Genomic DNA, 12,591 nt, shown 5'->3' with positions numbered 1-12,591 from the left:
CTACAATATAATAACAGACCACATAATGTACCGTGAAATAACTTAAATGGATAATAATTAACCCATGAATTATAGTTACATTATTTCATTCCTGAAGGTTAGTTCATAGATTGAACCCATTGTAATTTAGGCTGCTTGTTGACACCAACAGAGAAAGAAGCATGTTATTATTTTCTTATGAACACCAGACTCAACAAGCTATCAAAAAAAGAGAATACAGAATTTAATTCTTTAAAACTATGGATGGAGCTGAAAATATTCACCATTTCAGCAACGCCAAGGAGCGCTTTCTTGTTTACAGGTGGAGAGGAACTTTGATAAGTCTGTCAGGGACACCTATGGGTGTAGTGGTGAAATATTACACGTCACCACCAACCAGTTCATTCATTGAGCTGACTACAAGTTAAAAAAAGCATTACACTAATCTACTGACAATTAGTGGACAATAAAACACTGGATAAAACAAAGATACACAATAAAACATCAGCACTCGACTGTAGTAATAAACACAGATCAAATAATTTAAGGGCACTATGATCGTGTCACAGGATTCCCACACATTTTTACCAATGCATTTCCAAAACATTTACAGGAATATGTAACAATAATTCAGTGCAATGATTGATTGATTTATTTTGTCATTCCTCCCAACTGTAGCAGCAGAAAAAAACGAAATTACGTTTCTCCTAGTTAAAAAGACACTAGGAGAAACGTAATTTCGTTTTTGAGTCTCTTAGTCCTATGTGCAACAATGACAGAGGGCAGTGTAGCAACACTAACCCTATCTAACCCTACCCCTAAACCAAAGACAGGCAGTGTAGCAACAATAAAGCATAGAATATAAAACGGCATAATTCTATTCCAAATGTTGTGCCTAATCTTTGCTACACCACCACCTATCCTAGGACATAGGATCATAGATTCTACATTTGTATAATAATAATATAACATAATATTTGTTAACCATAAACATGTTTGGTTCACAAGCTGTAACAATGATACATTTCAGTTATAATGTGTGGTGTGTTTCAATCTGGACACAGAATGGACGTCTTCCTGAGCTGTAGCAGACTTTAAGTCCACCAAAGTGCTAATGTTTAAGGTTAGCACTGAACGAGTACGACAATTATGGCCTAAAGTTTGGCTGAATGAGTGTGACGAGGCTCACTGCATCGTCACACTCATATGTGGTGAAATATGTGCTGCATGCTCCTATATAAAACGATTCAAATCATGCTCTGTGCTCAGGAAAATAAATAAAATAACCATGGTGGACTTAGACCCGTTTTGGACATTCAGCTGTCGCCGTTTTTCAGCTAGCCTGGAGAAAACCTGACTATCAATTCATGCTGGGCTGAGCTCTCATCTCTGGTTTGTTTGGCTCCACTCACTGCAATCATGTCCCACTCCATTACACCTTGAACAGGAGAGAGCAGAATATTAGTTAAGAACAGATAGAACATAGTAGATACTGAAATCACATATCATATTGGTCTGAAATAATGTTTTTTTCCTAATGGAAATAACTGGGTCGTATTATAATCAGGGACTAGACTATTTGACATTCAATGTTCTTTTTCCACAAATGAGTCTTGAAAAATGGGGGTCGTCTTAATCAGATGTACCTTCGACGCTAGCCTCTGTAGTTTAATAACACTGTACCTTTGACAGGCAACCTCTGTAGTTTAATAACACTGTACCTTCGACAGGCAGCCTCTGTAGTTTAATAACACTGTACCTTCGACAGGCAGCCTCTGTAGTTTAATAACAATGTACCTTCGACAGGCAGGCTCTGTAGTTTATTAACACTGTACCTTCGACAGGCAGCCCCTGTAGTTTAATAACACTGTACCTTCGACAGGCAGCCTCTGTAGTTCAATAACACTGTACCTTCGACAGGCAGCCTCTGTAGTTTAATAACACTGTACCTTCGACAGGCAGCCTCTGTAGTTTAATAACACTGTACCTTCCACAGGCAGCCTCTGTAGTTTAATAACACTGTACCTTCCACAGGCAGCCTCTGTAGACACTTTTAAAGCACAGCTCAAGACTCACTTCTACACTACACTGCTTTTAGTTGAACTTTTAAATTATTTGTTGTTATTCATGTCCTCAGTGTATTGCATTACTGCTATCATTTTCATGTCATGAAATATATAGGTGCTATACAAATAAAGTTTTATTACTAATATTATAGTAGTAGTAGTAATTAATAACTTTATTTATCCAACGTTTCGGCAAACAGGATGCCTTCTTCATACCCTGAAGAAGGCATCCTGCTTGCAGAAACGTTGGATTAAAAAAGTTTATAGCATCGTGACTACGAGCTGTGCGGCCTCGTTCCTTTCTTAATCAAAGATTACATGATAATACCAAGACACTGCAGCCGTTTGGTCTGTGAGTATCGTTCATTATGCCTCCTCTTAGTAAAAGGCTCATAGGATGCATAATGAACTATACTCACAGACCAAACAGCGGCAGTGTAGTGGCATTATCATATAATCTGCCATGACAACTCAGAGTTAAATGAATGTACCTTCTCTGCGCCACACCTCTGGTTTCAGAACATCGATGGCCTCCAGCAGCTGCTTCTCTGCGCCACACCTCTGGTTTCAGAACATCGATGGCCTCCAGCAGCATCTGAAGAAGCACGGTGCACATACCGCTGTTAAACCCATGGAGACCTGAGAGCACATTAGACCAAAATAATGTCCTGAAAATCAATCCTGACGCTTTTCTGAAGAAAGAAAACGACCCCCATCTGAAAATATTGTCCACCAGAGGCAAATATTTGAGTTAAAAATGTTTGCTGTGAAAGAATATATATTCAAAGATTTGTAACCATAGTTTCATGTTCGGGTCAATGACTTATTCCCCCTCATACAAATACTTAGGTTTTGTTTTTAATGAATCTATGAGTTTCTCTGAGGGAAGGAATGTATTGGCTGACTCAACAGGTAGAGCATTAGGTGCCATATTAAGTAAAATTAAATTTGCCCTGATTTAGGTTTTGATACATTTACCAAGCTTTATGACACCATGGTTTCTTCCATTTAGTTTCATGCAGCAGGTGTGAGGGGCTTTGAGGAGGCTACCGAATGTAAAATCATTCAGAGTAGAGCTTTGAGGTGTTTTCTCGGGGTGCATAAGTATACCACTAAGTATTATTAATTAATAATAAGTATTAAGTATACCACTAAGTTGGCCATTGAAGGTGACACAGGTTGGGAAAGCTGCCTGACAAGGCAGAGATGTGAAATGATCAGATTATGGAATCGCCTTATCCAACTGCCAGGAAAGGAGCATTACGAAAATTATATTTAATTGGAATAAAATATGTAATCATCCGTGGATAAGAGAGGTCTCCTCAATTTTCTCACTTTCTGATTTAAACATATACGTTTTAAATAACCTTCATTGTAACATTAATACAGTCAAATATAAACTGTCTAAGTTACATCAGCAGAAATGGAGGGTGGACATTGTGAAAAAAGCTAAATTAAGAAGTTATATTCAATTCAAAGAGGACTACATGACTGAACCTTAGGGCCGATTCATACTCTTATTTTAGAGCCGAATAAAAGTCGGTTTGGCGCTGTAGAGCCTACAATGTGACGTCATTTGAGGTTCGGGGGGGGGGACAGAGGTCCCTCTGTGCCCAGTTAAGATGTGGTGCTTTACCTCTGGCAGTTGAGGTTGGCAGATATACTGGCATTCCTGAGGAGCAGCGACTGTGTGCTCTTTGTGACCTGGGAGTTGTAGAGGATGAGTTTCATGTTGTATTCTATTGTCCACTATACCATGATTTAAGAAACTCTTTATTTGAAAGAATTCAGGATAAGTACCCAGATTTGTCTGAATGTTTTATGTTAAATTGGTTGTTCAGTAATGAAGTTTTTGTTTTAAGAAAATTCGTAGAGAAGGCATGGTCAGTTACGTTGGAGAACGATGTATCCATGAGTAACTGTCTATTTGTGTATATGTATCATTATGTATGTACAAATTTGTGAGTGTCTTGTAAGCCGAAATGACCAAAAGCACACTCAAAACCCACCTTTTTATTTCTAGTTTTTAACCTTTTAAACCCTTTAAATAGTTTTCTAATAAATATGTCTGTACTTCTTTCTGTAAAGCGACTTTGGGTACCCAGAAAAGCGCTATATAAATCGTATATATTATTATTATTATTAAGCCCGTGCGGGCTGGGCATCTTATGATGTAGGACACTTTAATAAAAACTCTATCTTCTATATATATCTATATGCAGTCTCTCTGCATTCCATGTATGTGACTGGCCAGGGGGAGGTAGTTTAGAGACCAGGATTACTGCATGTTTTTGGGGAGAACATGTGAGGGTACCTACCCTAGGGGACACGGGGAGAACATGTGAGGGTACCTACCCAGTAAACACTCCCCCTGCTAGACATTTTCATATTTACGGAATGTGCCATTTTTAAAGTTTTCAAAATGTATAAACAATAAACATCTCCTGTGTGTGTGTGTGTGTGTGTGTGTGTGTGTGTGTGTGTGTGTGTGTGTGTGTGTGTGTGTGTGTGTGTGTGTGTGTGTGTGTGTGTTGCGTGCGTGCGTGCGTGCATCTTACCTGTAGTGAGCAGGGCACTCTGATCCATCAGGTTCCTGACTTCCTGGGGCTCTTCAGGGGCCATGATGAAGACTATATGTTCTCCCCGTGGCCCTTTCTGAAACCAGTCCCTTGACTTGAAGTGCTCTCGGGAGGTTCCCTCGTCAGGAAGTGCCCCTCCAGCTGAATCAAGTTCCCTTGATTAGGGTCCTGGGTATAAAAAACAGTTTGGAAATACACTCGCCCTCCTTGTGCAGAAACAGGAAACAGACACCATTCGTTGCCATGGTTACCATCATGCAATTGTGTTACCTGTTATTTTGTTTGTACAGTTATATTGCATTGCATCGTGTACGTTTGTGTGACATGTGGATTTCATTAATATGGAAAAAGGAAATACAGCGTGACTGTCAAAAATGACATGTCATATACATCCATGGTGTTTATAAATCATTGTTAAAAGTTGTTTTGTTTGTATGGTTTAATTTATAGCTTTTCACGGTGGGGTAAATAAAGAGCCCTTGTGAACATCAGTTAGAGCGTTGTCTATTCTGCATCAGATGAAGATTGTTTAGGAGGAGTTTATTTATCATTTATTTGTGGTGGTACTTACATTTGTAGGTGGCGGTTTCCATGCGGACAGAGAGCAGGGCTGCACAAGGCAATCGAGTCTAGCTCGGCACAGACTCACTCTTGAGGGCTTTATAAGCCACTTCCACTCAAGGCTGCTTGGTTTCGGACGACACTTAATATGGCGCAGCCTCGCGTGAACGCGCATATCGAGGGCAAGTGTGTAGGGCGAGTGGCGAGGAGCTGGTTTCATCCAGGTCTATCAGCTTCACGTCCACCTGCATGCTAACAGACACACACAGACCAAACAGATCAGCTGTTATAGTAGTAGACCACAGCTGACTTTTAGCCTCTTTTTGGGAGAAATGACAGCTAATCAAGTCACTTTGTGTTGGCTTACGGCTCTGCTGGCAGGTAAATGAATCCCCTGGCAGCTAAATAAAACACTAAGGGTTGCCCACCTTCCCCTGGCAGCTAAATAAAACACTAAGGGTCGCCCACCTGCCTCTTGCAGCTAAATAAAACACTAAGGGTTGCCCACCTGCCCCTGGCAGCTAAATAAAACACTAAGGGTTGCCCACCTGCCCCTGGCAGCTAAATAAAACACTAAGGGTCGCCCACCTGCCCCTGGCAGCTAAATAAAACACTAAGGGTCGCCCACCTGCCCCTGGCAGCTAAATAAAACACTAAGGGTTGCCCACTTGAACCCTGGCAGCTAAATAAAACACTAAGGGTTGCCCACCTGCCCCTGGCAGCTAAATGAAACACTAAGGGTTGCCCACCTGCCCCCTGGCAGCTAAATAAAACACTAAGGGTTGCCCACCTGCCCCTGGCAGCTAAATAAAACACTAAGGGTTGCCCACCTGCCCCTGGCAGCTAAATAAAACACTAAGGGTTGCCCACCTGTCCCTGGCAGCTAAATAAAACACTAAGGGTTGCCCACCTGTCCCTGGCAGCTAAATAAAACACTAAGGGTTGCCCACCTGCCCCTGGCACGTAAATACATAAGTGTAGTGTAGTGTAGTGTAGTGTAGTGTAGTGTAGTGTAGTGTAGTGTAGTGTACAGTACAGTACAGTACAGTACAGTACAGTGTACGTACCAGACAGTGAGTATAAGTACTCTCAGAGTAGAGGTACATCAGAGACAGAACCAGACAGAGGATCAGTCCAGTCAGAGCCAACGGAACCGTCCCTACGGCCAGGTGGGGAAACGGGACTCTGATGAGAGGACGGTCCCTCTCCAGCCCGATGTACCCCGCGTGTACCATCCTAGAGTACACACATATACACATGTATTTATACACATACAGTATATGTGTACAGTATAAATACTTCACTAAGATACCCATGTACCTGTCCAAATACTTCACTAAGATACCCATGTACCTGTCTAAATACTTCACTAAGATACCCATGTACCTGTCTAGATACTTCACTAAGATACCCATGTACCTGTCTAGATACTTCACTAAGATACCCATGTACCTGTCCAAATACTTCACTAAGATACCCATGTACCTGTCTAAATACTTCACTAAGATACCCATGTACCTGTCTAAATACTTCACTAAGATACCCATGTACCTGTCTAAATACTTCACTAAGATACCCATGTACCTGTCTAAATACTTCACTAAGATACCCATGTACCTGTCCAAATACTTCACTAAGATACCCATGTACCTGTCTAAATACTTCACCAAGATACCCATGTACCTGTCTACATACTTCACTAAGATACCCATGTACCTGTCTAGATACTTCACTAAGATACCCATGTACCTGTCTAGATACTTCACTAAGATACCCATGTACCTGTCCAAATACTTCACTAAGATACCCATGTACCTGTCTAGATACTTCACTAAGATACCCATGTACCTGTCCAAATACTTCACTAAGATACCCATGTACCTGTCTAAATACTTCACTAAGATACCCATGTACCTGTCTAAATACTTCACTAAGATACCCATGTACCTGTCTAAATACTTCACTAAGATACCCATGTACCTGTCTAAATACTTCACTAAGATACCCATGTACCTGTCCAAATACTTCACTAAGATACCCATGTACCTGTCTAAATACTTCACCAAGATACCCATGTACCTGTCTACATACTTCACTAAGATACCCATGTACCTGTCTAGATACTTCACTAAGATACCCATGTACCTGTCTAAATACTTCACTAAGATACCCATGTACCTGTCTAAATACTTCACTAAGATCAATATGTCAGTTTGTCACATTCAATAGATCCTGTGATCTTTTCAGATGAAACAACAATTTAATTGAACATGGTGGACCCTCTTGTAAACAAGTGTAATACTTAATGGTGTCGTCCAGTCATATAGTAACGGTCTTTGTATTGAGTTGTGCTTGAAATGTACTGTAATTCTGCAAACTGTTAACAAATACTTCAATCAATAATTATAATGTTATAACAGATAAGTGCTCTTACCTTCAACCTTCACAACTGCAGCTCCATGTGAGCCAATCACATGGACTTTAATATGACTTCATGTCATTAATACTCATCACTTTATTAATATGGATATCCTCTGTTGACTCCAGCTGTAAGATGAGCTACTGTAGCTATAATCAGCTAAACAGAACTGATGTCACTTATTATGAATACTAATGTTCTATTCAGACTGTCGGCTTCACACGTGGACTGTTTACATCAATTAAGGATCAATTCTACGTCATTGATTAATTACTCCATCTATAAAAGTAAATAAAACACATTAACGGTTCATCCGGCTGCCTCGAGCTGTTTAGGCTGAGCTGCCGACGTCATCAACCCGGAAGACCAACATCGCCGACCCAAAGTAATCTAGTGAGAGAGATGACGTCAGTAGCGTTGACCCCCCATTGTAATAATGGAATGCGGAAGTGCTCATTCTATCTCAATGGGATAGTTCCAACGTGTGGAACTACAGCCCATAGAGATCAAAGCGTGTCGCCACCCTCTAACTATTCCACTCATGGCAAACGAGCCAATCAGAAGCAGGCTTGAAGCGGCGTTGCCAAAAGTCTGCTTGTGTTTTTCTCTAAATTATACGTTTAAATGTTTTATTCTCTTTTTATTTACTGACAATCATCATGTTATCAAATTTGTATACATAAAACACATCAATCAAGTTTAGATAAATATTAAAACACATCAGGTAACCAAGTTTATATAAATGAAATAACAACTAGTTTAATTCACAAAATAGTAGTTAAATGAGATAAACAACTATAGTTTAATTCACATAAAGATCTAGTTTAATTCACATCCATTCATTATTAATAGTTATAAATGAAATAACGACTAGTTTAATTCACATCCATTCATTATTAGTAGGTTAATAACTAGTTTAATTCACATCCATTCATTATTAATAGTTATACATTAAATAACGACTAGTGTAATTCACATCCATTCATTATTAATAGTTATAAATTAAATAACGACTAGTTTAATTTACATCCATTCATTATTAGTAGTTAAATAACTAGTTTAATTTACATCCATTCATTTAAAGTTTCTTTCCATTTGAGCACCGTCGTATGACAGAAAATAGCAGATCTACAAGCCCACAACACGTCGTGGTTGCAACGCGCTGTGAGCTGGTAGATCTTGCTAATTTCATTACATTTGTGCTTCGTCGCAGGACGGTGTCGAGCGCCGAAAATAGCAGATCTACAAGACCACAACACGTCGTGGATGCAACGCGCTGTGGGTTTGTAGAACTGTTGAGCTGAGCTGAGCTTTGAGCTGCACTGTGATGCAGAATGCAGTGAAAAGTGGGTATTAACGCCATCTGGTGGTGGAATTATACTGACAGAGCTACAATTATACTTCTCCGTCCAACAGTGTTTCACCACCCTCCATTTGGTAGCGCAGATACAGCAGAATGTAGTCTCTGATGCCACCTGGTGGTGACAATCGACAACTGCAGGACTCCGTCGAATGAGCAAATTTTGAATTTCCTGTTGGAGAGCTAGCAAATTTAAGACATCCGGTTTGCCTTCAGAATAAAATAATTAATAATAATTCGACAGTGCTGTGACGGGCCTAGCTAGCCAGCTAGCCGCTAGCTGAGCAGCTAGCTAGTAGCTGTGTGTCTTCATGACGTAAAAAAGACACTTTATTTGTTGTAAAACTTTCTTTATTTGAATCGACAGTTTGTGTTAAATAATCTTCTATTTTTTAGAACAACAATAAAACACTTAAACACGTATTAATACCCATGAAGATAGCATAAAGCTATCGATAGCTAAAGCTAACTTATTGTAATTAATGTCCTCACTGTATTATTTACTGCTATTATTTTAATGTTTTATTCCTGCTTTTCTTTTCTTTTTTCTCCAACTTTGAGCTGCATTTCATTTCATTTCATGAAAGGTGCTACAAATAAATAAATAAATACATTTTATTATTATTATTTAGTTTTATTAACAGCCGAGCGGCTGTTTCCGGTGGGTCGGTTGTATTTTGAAAGGAAAGCGGAAACACTTGAAGAAATAACTTGACACGTCGCAGCAGCTTTTATTTTGTAAAACCAGAAGTGAAGACACACAGCTACTAGCTAGCTGCTCAGCTAGCGGCTAGCTGGCTAGCTAGGCCCGTCACAGCACTGTCGAATTATTATTAATTATTTTATTCTGAAGGCAACCGGATGTCTTAAATTTGCTAGCTCTCCAACAGGAAATTCAAAATTTGCTCATTCGACGGAGTCCTGCAGTTGTCGGTTGTCACCACCAGGTGGCATCAGAGACTACATTCTGCTGTATCTGCGCTACCAATGGAGGGTGGTGAAACACTGTTGGACGGAGAAGTATAATTGTAGCTCTGTCAGTATAATTCCACCACCAGATGGCGTTAATACCCACTTTTCACTGCATTCTGCATCACAGTGCAGCTCAAAGCTCAGCTCAGCTCAACAGTTCTACAAACCCACAGCGCGTTGCATCCACGACGTGTTGTGGGCTTGTAGATCTGCTATTTTCTGTCATACGACGGTGCTGAAATGGAAAGAAACTTTAAATGAATGGGTGTGAATTAAACTAGTTATTTAACTACTAATAATGAATGGATGTGAATTAAACTAGTTATTTAACTACTAATAATGAATGGATGTGAATTAAACTAGTCGTTATTTAATTTATAACTATTAATAATGAATGGATGTGAATTAAACTAGTCGTTATTTAATTTATAACTATTAATAATGAATGGATGTGAATTAAACTAGTTATTAACCTACTAATAATGAATGGATGTGAATTAAACTAGTCGTTATTTCATTTATAACTATTAATAATGAATGGATGTGAATTAAACTAGTCGTTATTTAATTTATAACTACTAATAATGAATGGATGTGAATTAAACTAGTCTTTATTTAATGTATAACTACTAATAATGAATGGATGTGAATTAAACTAGTCTTTATTTAATTTATAACTACTAAGGGCCGATTCATACTCCTATTTTAGAGCCGAATAAAAGTCGGTTCGGCACTGTAGAGCCTACAATTTGACGTCATTTGAGGTTCGGGGGGGCGGGTAGTGGGTACCGTCCTAAAGTCGGCTCTTCGGTGCTTCTGAAAATTTCTGACGAGCCGAAATCATTTCGGCACTACAGCGCCGAAACAGCGGTAAAATAGGAGTATGAATCGGCCCTAATAATGAATGGATGTGAATTAAACTAGTCTTTATTTAATGTATAACTACTAATAATGAATGGATGTGAATTAAACTAGTCTTTATTTAATTTATAACTACTAATAATGAATGGATGTGAATTAAACTATACGTCTCTAAATGTTTTGATGAATTGAACAAGGTGGACTCTCTTGTAAACAAGTGTAATGCTTTATGGTGTTGTCCACTCACAGTTAATAGTCTTTGTATTGAGTTGTGCTTGAAATGTACTGTAATTCTGCAAACTGTTAACAAAGGCAACATCATGTTATCTCTCCTAATGGTACCAACATCATGTTATCTCTCCTAATGGTACCAACATAATGTTATCTCTCCTAATGGTACCGACATCATGTTATCTCTCCTAATGGTACCAACATGTTATCTCTCCTAATGGTACCAACACCATGTTATCTCTCCTAATGGTACCAACACCATGTTATCTCTCCTAATGGTACCAACACCATGTTATCTCTCCTAATGGTACCAACATCATGTCATCTATCCTAATGGTACCAACATCATGTTATCTCTCCTAATGGTACCAACATCATGTTATCTCAAACGGAATTCATGCATCACGCCGTCCCCCCTGTCAACTAATATATAATATAACTTAAGTTATAACAACTTTCTGTTCTGTTCTTTGACTATATAGAAGTGTCTATTTGTACGTCTCTAAATGTTTTGATGAATTGAACATGGTGGACCCTCTTGTAAACAAGTGTAATGCTTAATTGGGTCGTCCACTCACAGTTAAGTCTTTGTATTGAGTTTGTGCTTGAAATGTACTGTAATTCTGCAAACTGTTAATACATATTTCAATCAATCAGTTATAACAATCGCTATTAAGCGATTACAGTTGTCAGTTAGTCAGGTTTATTCAAGCAGTTCCAAGGAGTATGGACCAGTGTGTCTGTGTCCATCTGGGCACACTTTAGTGGACAGCCGTGGACAGAAGAAGCTGTCTTTTACGTCATTTCCGAGTTTTTAAGACAGCTGGTGGCTGGAAAAGAAGCTCCACGCCCGCAGCTGACTGACGCGACAGACAGATTCCTGGAAACGCTCTCCTCTGCGTGCAAGCTATGTCATTTGTTTCATCTGTAGTAATACTACTATTTGATGAATTGAACAATGTGGACCCTGTTGTAAACAAGTGTAATGCTTAATTGGGTCGTCCACTCACAGTTGACAGTCTTTGTATTGAGTTTGTGCTTAAAATGTACTGTAAATTCTACAAACTGTTAATAAATATTTCAATCAATCAATCAATAGCCTATAGTGTTGGTATACATGTAGTATATCCTTTAAAGTATTTATGGAACCTATAATTCTAGCCTACATATTTCATATTCTGTGTATTTACATATAGGCCTATTCAGAGGCCCAGTTTATCCTGTTGTCACCTAGTGTTGAGGAAGAAATAGTCAACTTTATGTGCCTCAGTCAGTCCCCACCCATATTGATTAATGTTACTGCTTTAATAGATACCAGAATGTGAAGACCTTGTCATTAGCTGGCTGACCGCCCAGTCAGTTCTGCCAAGCCTGTGTGACACTTTGCTGGCTGGCGTGAGCCTTCATCTCCGAGTCTGAAATAAACCAACCAAGGAAACATCGACAAGCTGCCTGCTGTGTCTCAACTTTCTCAGTTTTTGGTCTCTAAGGTATCTCACAGTCTCTGTACTCAGTAAGGACTAGGTAGACTTTACCACACCTTTAATTAAACGTAATACAAGT

Source organism: Protomyctophum parallelum (genome assembly GCF_964188405.1).
Source record: "Protomyctophum parallelum genome assembly, chromosome: 18".
Taxonomy (NCBI): domain Eukaryota; kingdom Metazoa; phylum Chordata; class Actinopteri; order Myctophiformes; family Myctophidae; genus Protomyctophum; species Protomyctophum parallelum.
Note: the sequence above shows the minus strand (reverse complement) of the source record.